Source organism: Lycium ferocissimum, unplaced genomic scaffold (assembly GCF_029784015.1).
Source record: "Lycium ferocissimum isolate CSIRO_LF1 unplaced genomic scaffold, AGI_CSIRO_Lferr_CH_V1 ctg13625, whole genome shotgun sequence".
Taxonomy (NCBI): domain Eukaryota; kingdom Viridiplantae; phylum Streptophyta; class Magnoliopsida; order Solanales; family Solanaceae; genus Lycium; species Lycium ferocissimum.
The window spans coordinates 40,754-54,082 of NW_026714988.1; the positions used below are offsets into that span (position 1 = coordinate 40,754).

At 36.7% G+C, this 13,329-nt stretch overlaps 1 long non-coding RNA gene across 1 annotated transcript; it reads left to right on the top strand.

The window, feature by feature from the left end:
* The first annotated feature begins 8,390 nt into the window (after positions 1–8,390).
* Positions 8,391–13,074, top strand: LOC132042148 (uncharacterized). The gene is made up of 3 exons (XR_009411371.1): positions 8,391–8,593; positions 11,038–11,094; positions 12,453–13,074. It is a non-coding gene; the product is annotated as an uncharacterized LOC132042148 (long non-coding RNA).
* Positions 13,075–13,329: the final 255 nt, after the last annotated feature.

A 13,329-nucleotide genomic window follows, 5' to 3' on the forward strand; every position in this document is an offset into this window, starting at 1 on the left:
CTGTGCCTTTAACTCTTTCAATTCTGCCGAAGCCATTCGGTAGGGAGGAATAGAAATAGGATTAGTGTCCCGCAACACATCAATAGCGAAATCAATTTCTCTTTCCGGAGGAAGGCCTGGAAGTTCATCTGGAAATACATCTAGAAATTCATTCACTACCGGAATGGATTGGAAAGTTGGCAACTTTGCTTCGGTGTCATGAACTCGGACTAAGTGATAAATATAGCCCTTAGCTATCATCTTTCTTGCCTTAAGGTAGGAAATAAATCTACCTCCTGGAGATGCGGTATTACCCTTCCATTCAAGCACGGGCTTTTCCGGAAATTGAAATCGAACTACTTTCATTCGGCAATCAACATTAGTATAACATGAGGCCAACCAATTCATACCCATAATCACATCGAAATCCAACATTTCCAACTCAACTAAATCAGCTTTAGTCTGGCGGTCACAGATCACAATTATACAATCTTTGTACACTTGTCTAGCTATCACGGGATCACCAACCAGAGTAGATACCTCAAAAGGTTTAATTGGCTCGAGTTTCACCCCAATATGACCAGCAACATACGGAGTAATATAAGATAGGGTAGAACTCGGATCTATCAATGCATACACATCATAGGAAAATACAGATAATGTACCTGTAACCACATCCGGGGAGGACTCAAGATCCTGTCGTCCGGCCAAAGCATACATGCGAGGCTGAGTGGCACCAAAGTAGATGCTCCCCTCGGCTTCTCGCCTCGTCGGAATCGGGAGTCCGCCTACCGGGAGCAGAAGAACCTACCCCCCGCCGATCCCGTGGCCGGACCCCAACTCGACCACTCATCGATAGGAAATCCCGCATCATGTAACCAACCTGGCCATAGGCATAGCAAGCATCCAAACCCTGGCGACACTGTCCGGAGTATAATCTACCGCACCGTCGTGCACACGCGGTCGGGGGTCTCCTCTGGCTATAGTCTCCCCCAAACTGAGAACCTGGGGCCCTCGAACTCTGACTCTGTCCTGAACGAAATGAGCGATCAAATCTCCTACCCGTAAATCATGGAGATGCACTAGTCGTCGACTGGCCTGAGTGTCTAGAATGTATTTGCCTTGATCCCCCTCTGTAATCACTACCTGCCCCCATAGATCTGGCCCACTTACTTTGCCCTCTATCAATATCACGATCACCCCTTTGCGGGTGTTGTTGTCCTTCTAAATTCTGGGCATGGGCTTGAATGCGGGAAATATCCATCCCATCTTGCAACGAAGCCGTCAAGCAGTCCTTGAATAAATGTGGCCCTAAGCCACTCACAAACCTATGCACCCGATCTCCCATATCGGCCACCATAGTCGGAGCATACCTAGCCAAAGAATTAAATTGAAGGCTATACTCCCGGGCACTCGTATTTTCTTGCTTTAGATTTAGGAACCTATCCGCTCTAGCTTGGCGGATCTCGGGTGGCAAATAGTGGCGGATCAAAGCATCTACAAATTCTTGCCAAATGGGAGGAGGCGCACTCTCTTTCCTTGATGATATCCAATTATTATACCATAATACCGCCACATCTTAGAGTCTATAATATGCCAACTCCATAGATTCAGTTTTGGAGGTATGAATAATCTTTAATGTCCTCAACATTTCATCAATAAAACTTTGCGGGTCTTCATCCGGCTTTGACCTGAAAAACTCCGGAGGATTCAAACTCATGAAATCACGGGCTCACAGTACTAGGCGAACGATCACTTGGGCTGCGTTACGATGCACAGGCGGCAACTAAATGCGTCAATAGATGAATAGCTTCGGTCACTTGTTGACCCGAAGTAACCGGTGGAGGAACTGGAGGCATAGGAGATGGAGCTGATGCCCCTTCTTGTTCTTCTATAATAGGCGAAGTATGAGGCATTAGATGGAGCCTCATTATGTGATTCACCCTCTTCTACATTCATCGGTGACTCCCTTTCTACCCGCCTTTTCATCGTAATCTTGCCCTTCTGGGCGGCTGTAGCTTTTCCCTTTGGTGGCATTTCTGAAATCATAGCACACTATTAGGGAGGAAAAAATCTTATAACACAGCTCTATCGCACGATCTCTTAAGATGAAAGATGGTCATTTTTCTTAAATGCCCTGTAGCCTCCTGTTTATTAGCGTGGCGCACAACACACCATAAACAAGACTCTACTAGACACGGCTCGTAGACACTTCCTAGGACTGAACTGCTCTGATACCACTTTTGTCACGACCCGAGCTACGGGCCATGACGGGTACCCGGGGCTAACCACCGAGCACCACTCATTCTATTACTCATTTGCGGTCATTCATTAATCTCATGCTTTAATCATAGGAAAACCATTTTTCACTTGAAACATATTTACTTTATATACATAAGCCCTTCGGCTATCAAAATCAAATTAATGTATATACATACGAGGAGAAGCTGTGAGACCATACTACCCATACATACGCATCTACGAGCCTCTACTAGAATGCTAGACATAGGGACGGAACAGGACCCCGTCATGCCCAAAATATATATATACACAAAAGGATAATCAATGGCACCTCGGGACAATGGAGTGCTCTCAAGTCGACTAATAGCTCCACGAGTCGGATCACCTCCCTGTCTGCACTCCGGCATGAAAACAACATCAAAGAAAACGGACGTCGACGAATATTATCTTACCGAGTATGTAAGGCATAAACAATAATAATACGTTAATGAAATAAGGAAGCATCATATGAGGAGTAATCTGTAACTGACTATCACTTATAAAAGAAATAATGCATGCTGGCTTACTTCATAATCATCATCATATCATGTATGCATATATGTATAAAGGCATCGCCCGACCTTATAGGTACGGTGTGATAATCATTAGCCCGCGTCCGGACCTCCCGCGTCTGGGGGTACCATCTCATGCCGCCCACTAGTGGTGTCTGCCCATGCTATCTAGACATGGTGTATACGCTGCCCGCCTTAGCGGTGTTTTTCCGGCCATATAGGCGCGGTGTAATATCATTATCATGTAATCATCATAATGCATGCATAGAAACTCAACGACAACTATACTTTATTGGGGTGACATAAGGTCGTAAACCCCTGATTTCATTATGGAGCATTTATAAGCATTCTGCCTCACCGTGAAGGAATTAGCATATAAGGTGAGTGTATACAATAAACAACATCATTAGCTTTGTAGGAACATCATATCATGAACTCTAGAACCTTTAGACTTAAGCTCATCATCATCATCATCATTATCGTGCTCATAATGTATCTCTTATCTTTATCTCATATGGCTATTCATGAACATAGGCTCTTAGTTTTCCGGAGTGTAGGAAATTCATGGAGAAGGAGGGAAAATCATGCCATAAGATTCATACCTTAGAAATAAAGGACTAGCCTCACATACCTTTTTCGTTTAACTATTCTATCACTTGCTCGTTCTCCTTCAATGCCCACGTTTCTACCTTCAAGAGAATTCACATTAACATTAGCTAATCGCTTACATGAACGTGCTTACTAAAACTAGAGAAAATTGGGCAATATTTCCTTTGTTTATACAACTTTCCTCATATTACATATCAACTCCCAAACATCCATAACAACATTCACAATATTAAAAGCAACAATCATCATTCATCTACATTATCCGTATCTCTTAATTTCACTTCAACTTCTCCATAATCATGGTCATAGTTCACTATTGTGTTTTCTCATATATAATACTTATCCCATGTTCTAAATGTCATTCATAACATACTTACAATCACAACATATCAATATTCATGACTCATTTCAAACTACTACTCAATATGTCACTATTCTTACATTCATGACCCATTTTCTATACCCTTCTACAATCCAAGTGTTTCAACTTTTCAATACCTTAAAAAACAAGGAAATACCATAAAACTCACCTTAGATAATGGAAGAATAAGCCTTGAGTGGAAATACTCTTCTTGCACCAAAACCCTAGTTCACTTCCATTGAAATTTCTTGGCTTGGATGAACTTTAATGTGTTTCATACACTTGGTTTTGTTGGTTTGATGAAGTTGATCATCAATTTCTCTTGGGTTCTTGTGGATGAAGAGTGGAGAGGATTCTAGAGGATTCTTGAGGTGTGGAGTGAAAATGAAATGAAATAAATGAAGTTGGGGGTCCTTATATCAACTTAAAAATTGGACCCGACTCGGACATACGGACCAACATACGGTCCGTATATTTTATACTGACCGTATGTTTGGTCCAGTGAAGGCCCTCATTCTGGGTAGAACATACGGCCAGACATACGGCTAGTATGTTTTATACGGCCAGTATGTTGGACCGTATGTTGCCCAGCTATCCGGAATTTATTCTCGTCGACTCATTTGATCTCCAATCCTTATGGAACCTTCTTAACACTTGTTTAACACCTCATTACCAATCTAAGGGACATTATAAATCTTCTCTAGAGCATCATTAAGCCATCATTAATTTGATACTCGTAAATCTTGCCCGACACACAACATATACCTTGCTTTCATTAACAACTTCCTTCCCTTACCTCACATGTCTTTGAAATCTTGATTAGGACCATCAAATGCTATTTCTTACTTATCAAAATATCGTATACGTCATGCCTTTCGTTAGTCTATTCAGTATACGTTAACGAAAAATTTCCAAGGTGTAACAATGGTCTCATTCTAAGTACATAGCAAATAAGCTTAGGAATCAAACACAGTTTCCTATAACTGTAATATAAAGCAAAGTAGGCTAAACAACAAAAACAAGTTCATGTAACTATAATATTAAGCATATAACTAGATACTTAAAAACAGTTTCATACCAACTATAATACTAAACAAAATAAATTAGATGACTAAAGATCCTTTCATGTGACTATCATACTAAACAAATAAGTTAAATGGCTAGACACATAATGAATAGCTTATGATTACATGGAAACTAAGACCAGAAAAATAAATAAGGGATGGAATATTATCTCTTTTGAGTGCAGCCTTAAGTCGAGATTTGGACTTGAAGATCCTCTCCTCCCAAATTAACTCAACCACGAACCCAAAGAGAACAAAGAAGACACAAAGTTTTAAAACTAACTAACTCAGAAAAGTTAAAGGTTTCAAAATGTTTGAAACGCTAGGTTTTTCGAGTTTATGTGAATGCAAGTGAAAATTTTTAGATTCCCCCCTCTAAAATGTAAGTTAGGGGTCCTTTTATAGAGAAATCCCTGAATCCCCCAAATCCTAGTTTAGCCGATGTGGGATAACTCCCCATTTAAGATTTCCTCCTCACATCCCTTGTTGTAAGGTTAGGATTAAGTGCAAAAATGAACAAGGGGTTAGATTTCACCCTCAACTAGTTGATCCATTTGGTTCTTCATGAACCAATGGGATCCATGGATTCAAATCCACAAACAACCAAAAATAATTAATGGATTGCAAAGTATTACCATTTGAGACTTAGAAAATAAAGAGAAAATGGTAAGAAAGGCGAGATAGCACCCTCTTTGGGGTGGCGTTAGGTGAGAGAAGGTGGAAGCATTTATTGTTTCCCCTTCTCGACCTTGCAAAACATTGAAGAAACACAATACACCTGCCATATTGCCATTTTTAGGCATCAAAGTGACGAAGAGAGAAAAAGGAGAGGGGCGACAGTGCTAGGGTTTGCCCGCCTCTCTTCCGTATTTCGCACAAATGAGACCTTAGGGTCTATTTGTGCTTGTTGTTTGTTGTTGTAAAGGAAAGGGGTTGGGTTGGGTTGGGTCTAGCCTTGTCGGGCTAGACTCTGTTCAATCCCACCTTTTAAAAAAAATGAAAAGGGCCTGAATACATGATATACATGTATACTCATATATATATCATGTATATAGGCAGGTGAATATGCAAAATTCAACAAGTTGCCCAAATTTAAAACGATATCCACTAATTGGATATTTTAAAACAAGACCCCATTTAAACTAATTGGTCAAATTTAAAAGAAATAATAATAATAATAATAATAATAATAATAATAATAATAATAATAATAATAAAAATAAATAGGTTTTTGTCAAAAGACCTTAATTAAATTTGGCTAGTTCAAATTATTGCCAAAATTGGCTAATAACTAATTATTTCAATTATAGCCGCTTAATGGCAATTTTCAAAATCAATTACAATTAAAACTTAATTAATTATGACAAAATTCTAACAAGTTGACTAAATAAGAATTGAGGGGTAAAAATGGCTAATTTACTTAATTAAACAGATTACTTGCATTAAACAGAGTAAAATACTTTGCAATTTGATATTTAAATAATTTAGACAATTCAGCGAATAATTGTGGTAAATTTATAAAAATGTGTGAATTTATTTTTAAATGACTTATAATATTTATAGAAATTATTTTACAAACTAAGAATGATAAAATATTACCTGAATAATTTTTATAAAATGATTTTGGCTTCTAAAAATACATATTTCACTGTGTTTGATATCCAAAGACTCTGAGTGACCAAAATAAATTACGGGAGGTAAAAAATTAGGTTTCAACAACTGCTCCTTCGGTGTTCGGGGATGGCGGGACCATTCCTGAGCAACGAAATTTGACTAACAGTTACACCTTGGAAATTTCATGTCGTTTGCATTATGAGTAAGCTAATGTAAGCTCAAAAAGTGCATGAAGCCTTTATAAGGATAAGGAGGGTATCTAACAATTCTAAGCATGTACCTTGATGTTTCAGAGTCATACAAAGTGGCGGAAGTAAGTTTGTTGAAGAAATTGGAATTTGAGTCATGTTTTGAGAAGATTTCGGATCATTTGAGTTATATATTGCTTAGCATTACCTTAAGGGGGAGCTATAGGGCCCCTTAGATGGTTAATAAAGTTTTATACAAGTGCCAAGAAGGTTCCATAAGGATTGGAGGTTAAACGAATCGAAAAGAATGCATTTTCGCGAAAAAGGGGAAAATGGGGCAATATGCGGCCGCATACATAGTATGCTGGGCCGCATATTGGCAGAAAACTCACCCAATCTTCTGCCTCACTACCCAACCTCCTCCCCATGGAGAGGAGGCCCCATGGAGTGGAGGGGAGATGCAGCCACATATCCATTATGCTGAGCCGCATGTCCACCGCAAATTGGTGCGGGGGTGTGGGGGGGGGGGGGGGGGAAGGCGATTTTGACACCTTTGTAAATCCCAAAAATTCTCATTTTCATATCAATCTCCCACACTTATTTCCCCACATTTCTCAGAGTTATTGAGAGTTCTTGAAGGTTCCACAATATTACAAAACCTTCCATACCATCAAAGAGAAGATCAAACATCAAAACTCCAAGATAAATTCATGGAAGATGATGATTCTTGTTCCTCTCCAAAGTTGTGATAAACTTGGTCTTGAAGGGCGTTGAATGAGGTGAAGTTCCTCTATTAAAAGGTATGTTCTTCCTATTATTTATATGATTGAGTTGATGTAAAAATTAGTCACTCTCGGAAAGGAAAAGAATTAAAGTAGAGAAGTCATAAAGTGTTGAATTGAAGTTGATGACTATGGGGTGAACTTGAAAGAGGATTTTGAACTAATTTGAGACTAAATTGAATATATCTTCTTGAACATGGTATTGTTGATATTGTTATGGTTTTTTGGGAGTTGTTTTGTAATATGGTGGAAGTTGATAAAATACGGGAAGTGCTACCCAAATTCTGTTAGCTCGTTAATTACTCTAGTTTGAACTTAAGAGTGTTTTCAAGACTTAACCTTAGTATGAATCCTCTTAAAGGTAGATTTTGCGGGCTTAGAAGGATAACGTTAAGTAATTAAGAAGACGTAAAGGTATGTTAAGGCTAACTCTTTCTTTCTAAAGGCATGATTTCCTTGTTGTGAATCCGTCTAAGATATCCATAATGTACTATTCCTAGAAATTGTTAGAAGCTCATGACTTTCAAGATTCCCATGATATTATTGATAAAAGTTCTTCATTATTGTGATGATAATGATGATGATGATGCATCACTACAAGAAAATTTCAAAATTGTGACAGAACTTTTGAGACGGAGGAGTCTGTCACAAATTGTCACGGAATTTTGACGAATTTGTGACAAATTAACCTCACCTAGACCAAATTTTTAAAACAATTTTTTCCTACAAACATTCTGATAGTGACGGATTTGTGACGGAATTGTAACAAATATTTAATATTATTTTTGTGACTAAAAAATTTCCGTCACAAAGTTAGAGAAATGAGAATAAGTGACAACAAGTCCATCACTAAATTTGTGACAGATTGTTCTTTCCACCACAAATAACTTTGTGACAAACTATTTTCGGTCACAATTAATTTTTGGCATCTTTTTTGTCACAATTTTAGAAAAACTTGGACAACTTTTCAACTTTCCCTCAAAAATTTTAACATATTTCAATTTTCCCACCCCAAACCCCTTTATTCTAGATAGTCTTTTATTTTTCTCCCACTTCCACAGAACTCTCTTTCAAAGGGTTTTTATTTTTCTCCTTCAAAACAACAATGACGATTCTAGAACAATGGTGATTTTCTCTTTCAAAGCAACAATCACGAATTTTCAACACTTCGAGACTTCGATTCTGTTACCATTCTCGCTCACAGGTTTGTATTTTCTCTGTTCACTTCATCTACAATGAATAACTTTTGGGTCCTTTATCTCTTGCTCCAATTTGTCTCCATTCTTCTTGAATAAGTTTTCTAAAGTGGATAATTTTGGGGTTTTGTTGTCAGGTCCTTTAATCTAAGTTAAAAAAAACTCTGATTTAGGCTAAAAAGTTCTGTATGAAACTATTTTAGAACCCTTTTTGTGGTCTTCATCAAACTATTAAATTGGGTTCTTTACTAAAGTGGGTTTGAAGTAATTTTGAAGATTTTTGGTTCATTCTTTAGTGTTTTATTCATCTGGGTTTCTACCAATTTTGTTCTTTTGCTAATGCTTGTTGGGTTTGTTTCTTAGTTTTGTTGGTACTTAGTTTATCAACTTATGTTTAACTCATTTACTGCAATTATTTTGATGTTTATGTGGTGTGAGTAGAAAATGAGTTGTACTTTATTCATATTTTCTGGTGTGAATGCATTATATTGGTTTCCATTATACGCAGTCTTCTCAGTTCTCATTTTGCTTTATTGTTAAACTTCTGTTGAACTCCTTTTTTGCTTTTTTTAATGTCTATATGGTGTGTGTGGAAAAGACTGGCACTTTGTGAAATATTGTGGTATGGATGCACTATGCTAATTTCCATTATGTTTGGTTTTGTTAGTTAGGCGTGGGCGTTCGGTATGCAGTTCTGGATTTTCAAAGTTCGTGTTCGGTAATTCGGTAAGTGGTAATTGAAAGTAGATATCAAATATCGAACTTTGAATCTTCGATTCGGTAATTGGTAAATCAAACTTCGGTTCGGTACGGTATTCGGTAATACCATATTGAAGCCGAAAATTATCGCTAGCCAAGCTCATTCGCCCAGATATGTAATGGCTTCCATTAATGAGCTTGACAGGATAAATGTTTCCAATAAGATAATCACGTAAGAAACAATCCCTGCCTTTTCCCATGTATCTAACACTCCAAGTGCAAAGGTAAAAGATTTGAAATTAAAACCACCTCTAGTTTGCAATAATCATGTTAAATCAACTAAAGAACAAATCTTCAATTTAGGAATGACAGCTGACAGTGTCCTTGCTTAACACAGCCAGTTATGGGAAATAATTGTGTCTTAATTCTAAGCAAGCTTGAGCAATCGATTATATGAATTCTTGCTTTCCACGTCGCATTGTCGCTCAATTTAAATAACGAATGCTCCATCAAATCCTCTAGGCAAAACTCTAGTGAAGACACTTTATGTAGCCTCTTTCGTATAGGGGATGTGGACATAGGAATCGTGTGGTTTTGAAACAAAGAAAATTGCCAGCAGCCACCAATCTTTGACAAGATGGACAGTTTATCAAGTTAGGCTCAATATGTAGTGTAAATTTTTGCACTCAAAACAATGATTTCCGTAACATTTCTTTATGGATGCTGCATAACTAGAAGATATATCTGCACCTTCATCTTTTTATGTAATAGTATTAACTTAGCACTAGAAATCTTTTCTTAAAATCTAACATAAATTTAGAAAATACTGAGCATTCGGTATTCGGTGATTCCGAATTACCGAAAAGTATTTTTATCTCAAAACGAATACCGTATTTTTTAATTTTATTCCTGAAAACCGAATGAAAAATCAAAATATCGAATACCGAATTACCAAAATCCCCGATTCGGTTCGGTAATTCAGTTTTTGGTGTTTTATGCCCAACCCTATTGTTAGTCATTGGACTAATGTACAACATATAAAAAATTTTGAGTTGGTTGTTCTTTCAAATCAATTTTTTGTTCTTTATTGTTTTATTTCGGGGAAAGGGGTAGGTGGATAAGGTGGTGGATTCAGAAAAGCTGGTAATTTGAGGCTTTGTTTAGATTCCTTTGCTTTCCCTCAAATATTTTCTTGTGAAGGTGTTGGAAGAATCTCATAATTTATCCAAATGCAGACTGCAATTCAGATATTTGCTCAAGTTGGAGTTAGAAACTAAGAATTGTTCTGATAATGAACAAAATCCTTCTAAACTGTACCTTATAATCATACTAAAGCGAAGGGATTATTTAAATTAGTTATCCTATTAATTCATTCTTTTGATTTTTGAAGACACCGAGTGATGGCTGCCCTTTCTCTATCTTGCATCTTTTACCAGTAAAAGCCAAATTTATGTTAAGCGAGCCTTTTCTGTGTGGAGTTTCTATATATTCGTAGTTTTCAAATCTGTTAAGTAGCGAATGCTGTCAAATTTGTGTAAAGGAAAATTCTTTAGGTAATTTTTTGAGGCTTGAATTTTTAGATATCAGAGTTGTTGATTTTATTAAAAGATGAGTTATCTATCATTGGTTGTGAAGGTAAAATCTCAGATTTGCCTTTTTCCCCTTACTTTCTTTGAAAGTGGTGCACTTTATAGAGGGAAATTCACTGGCAACCTTCACTATGCTTATGTTTTATTGTCTTTTTTTGGATCAGGTTCTTCAACATTTAAGCAAAAGTCAAGCATCTTCCTAGTGAAAAGATAAAAAGAAAGTACGCAATTTCAAGTATTTTTCTTATTAATATAGTGAATGGTAATCCTTATTTCAATATTGGCATTGTATTTGTGCTTTGGTTGGAACTTTTATTGCATGCTAACACATATAATCATTGAAAGTGCTTTCATTTAAATAGAAAACTTGTGACTTTTCTTATTATATTTGGATCTTATCAAATTATTTTCCTTTCCGGTTGGACTCTATAAACTGAATGCACGCTTGGCATATCTGTTTTGGTGCAAATACATGACCAATATTTGGAAGATGTAAACTATTTAACACTAACTATAACTTTTGGTGAAGAACTAACTGTCTAATGGCTTCGAATTCGTTAGATTCAATATCTCTTGACCCCCCATAGTCTCTCAATGTGATTTATCTCCTGGCCAGCAGCATTAAATAAGTGTTTGATTGAAGAAATTCCTTTTCTTGTTTCTTGTTTCTTGGTTTTGGTGTTTGAGAATTTTGAAGCCGTATTTGTTGTTAGATTTTTTACATCAAAATAGTATATTTTTGTTTGTGGAAGTATTGCCTCACAAAATTAGAAGTGAATTTATGCTTTTTTGGTCACTGATTAGATACTGATTATCAAAAGATAGGTTGTTTATCTCTCTATGGGTATGTATACCTTTGTTTTGCTAATCCACCATCCCTGTAGAATACATCATCTTGTCCCATGCTTGCATTTCACCTCTAATTGTTGCAAACCTGTTTAGTTGCATGCATATAAATCAATGTCTAAACTTGAAAATTCTGCATACAAATTGTTTGACCTGCAGAAAAATTGGTAAACTCTCAGTTGGTTGAGCAACCAGTGCTAATACCACACACTGGGAATGAGCCAATAAATAGATCAAGCTAAGTATGGTCTTATGCCAATTCTAAACCACAACATCATACCAGCAAAATGTATAAGTCCTGATAATAGTAAAAGCAGTTCTAGGCCTTGTAAACCTGCTGAGATCAAGTTTGCCCCTATGTCTTCTGCATACAACATGAGTAACCAATATTCAACAGTGCATAACCATTTTGCCACACAAACCTGTATCCCTGATGACCTTCTCCATTTCTGAATTTCCATAGCTCTGTTTGCATGGTCTGTATACTATGCCATACCTAAGCAGCATGATATACCACACTTTCCTATAGTAGGATCAATAGTAGTATCACAGTTAAACCACACTTGCACTAAATCACTTCGCAATAGATTAGGATCATTAGAGCAAATATGCTTCAACTTTCCAGTAAAAACCATTGTATTTCAAATATTCCTGATGTAGTTATTTTTCTTGTAATATTTACTTATTTGTGGAAAGTTTGGTGTTTGGTAGCTGATTATTTGGGTATTTTCAGGATGAAATGAAGGCTAGGGTGCTACTGCTATAAGCTCATCAGATGATTCACAAAAAGTTCAAGAACTTGATCTAAATCGCATATACTTAGATGTTGTGGATGGAGAGAAAAAACGATGTGTGTATGGATTGGGCTCTCAAGCTTTGACTTTGTATCAACATTGTAATTCTGCCACTTCACGCAATATAGTGACTGATCGTGTTGCTGAAGAGCGCATCAAATTACTTGAGGAAGAGATGTTGGGGATGAAAGAAAATCAAGAGAGGATTCTTCAGGAGCGTGTAGAGGCGGAAGTGCAACAACGCGTAGAGATGGAGGTCTCAGATCGGTTTAAGTTTATGGAGGATCGATGGTCTCACATGATGAATGAGATGGCGTTATCTTCTCGCTCATCTGATAATCCTACTCTCCTTAACAGGGACTCACCAAATGCTTAAGTGTTTAACATTTTAGACTTTGGTTAGTTGGCTATTCTAAGTGTTGTTTTCAACGTTGTCAGACTTTTGTTAGTTGGATGCTTTGTAAGTTTAAAATATTTTGTAGACTTTTACTTATTGAAGTTGTGTATTTACGTGTTTTAACTTTAGGTTTTTGTATCATAAATTTAATATTATGTTTGTTATATTTTGGTGGTTAGTTACTTTTTATGCTTTTAGCTAATTTACTGTATACATTGAATAATATTGTCAAATTCAAAAGTATTGTTTAATTATTATTTATTAAATCTAAAGGTTTAAATTATATTTGTGACGGATTTAGTTTGTCACAATCTATACTAAATTTGTCACAATAAAGCTGCAAGGCAAACAATCTGTGACAAAAGATTCTATTACAATTTATTTATATCGAAATATTCCATTACAATTGTTGTGCTAGA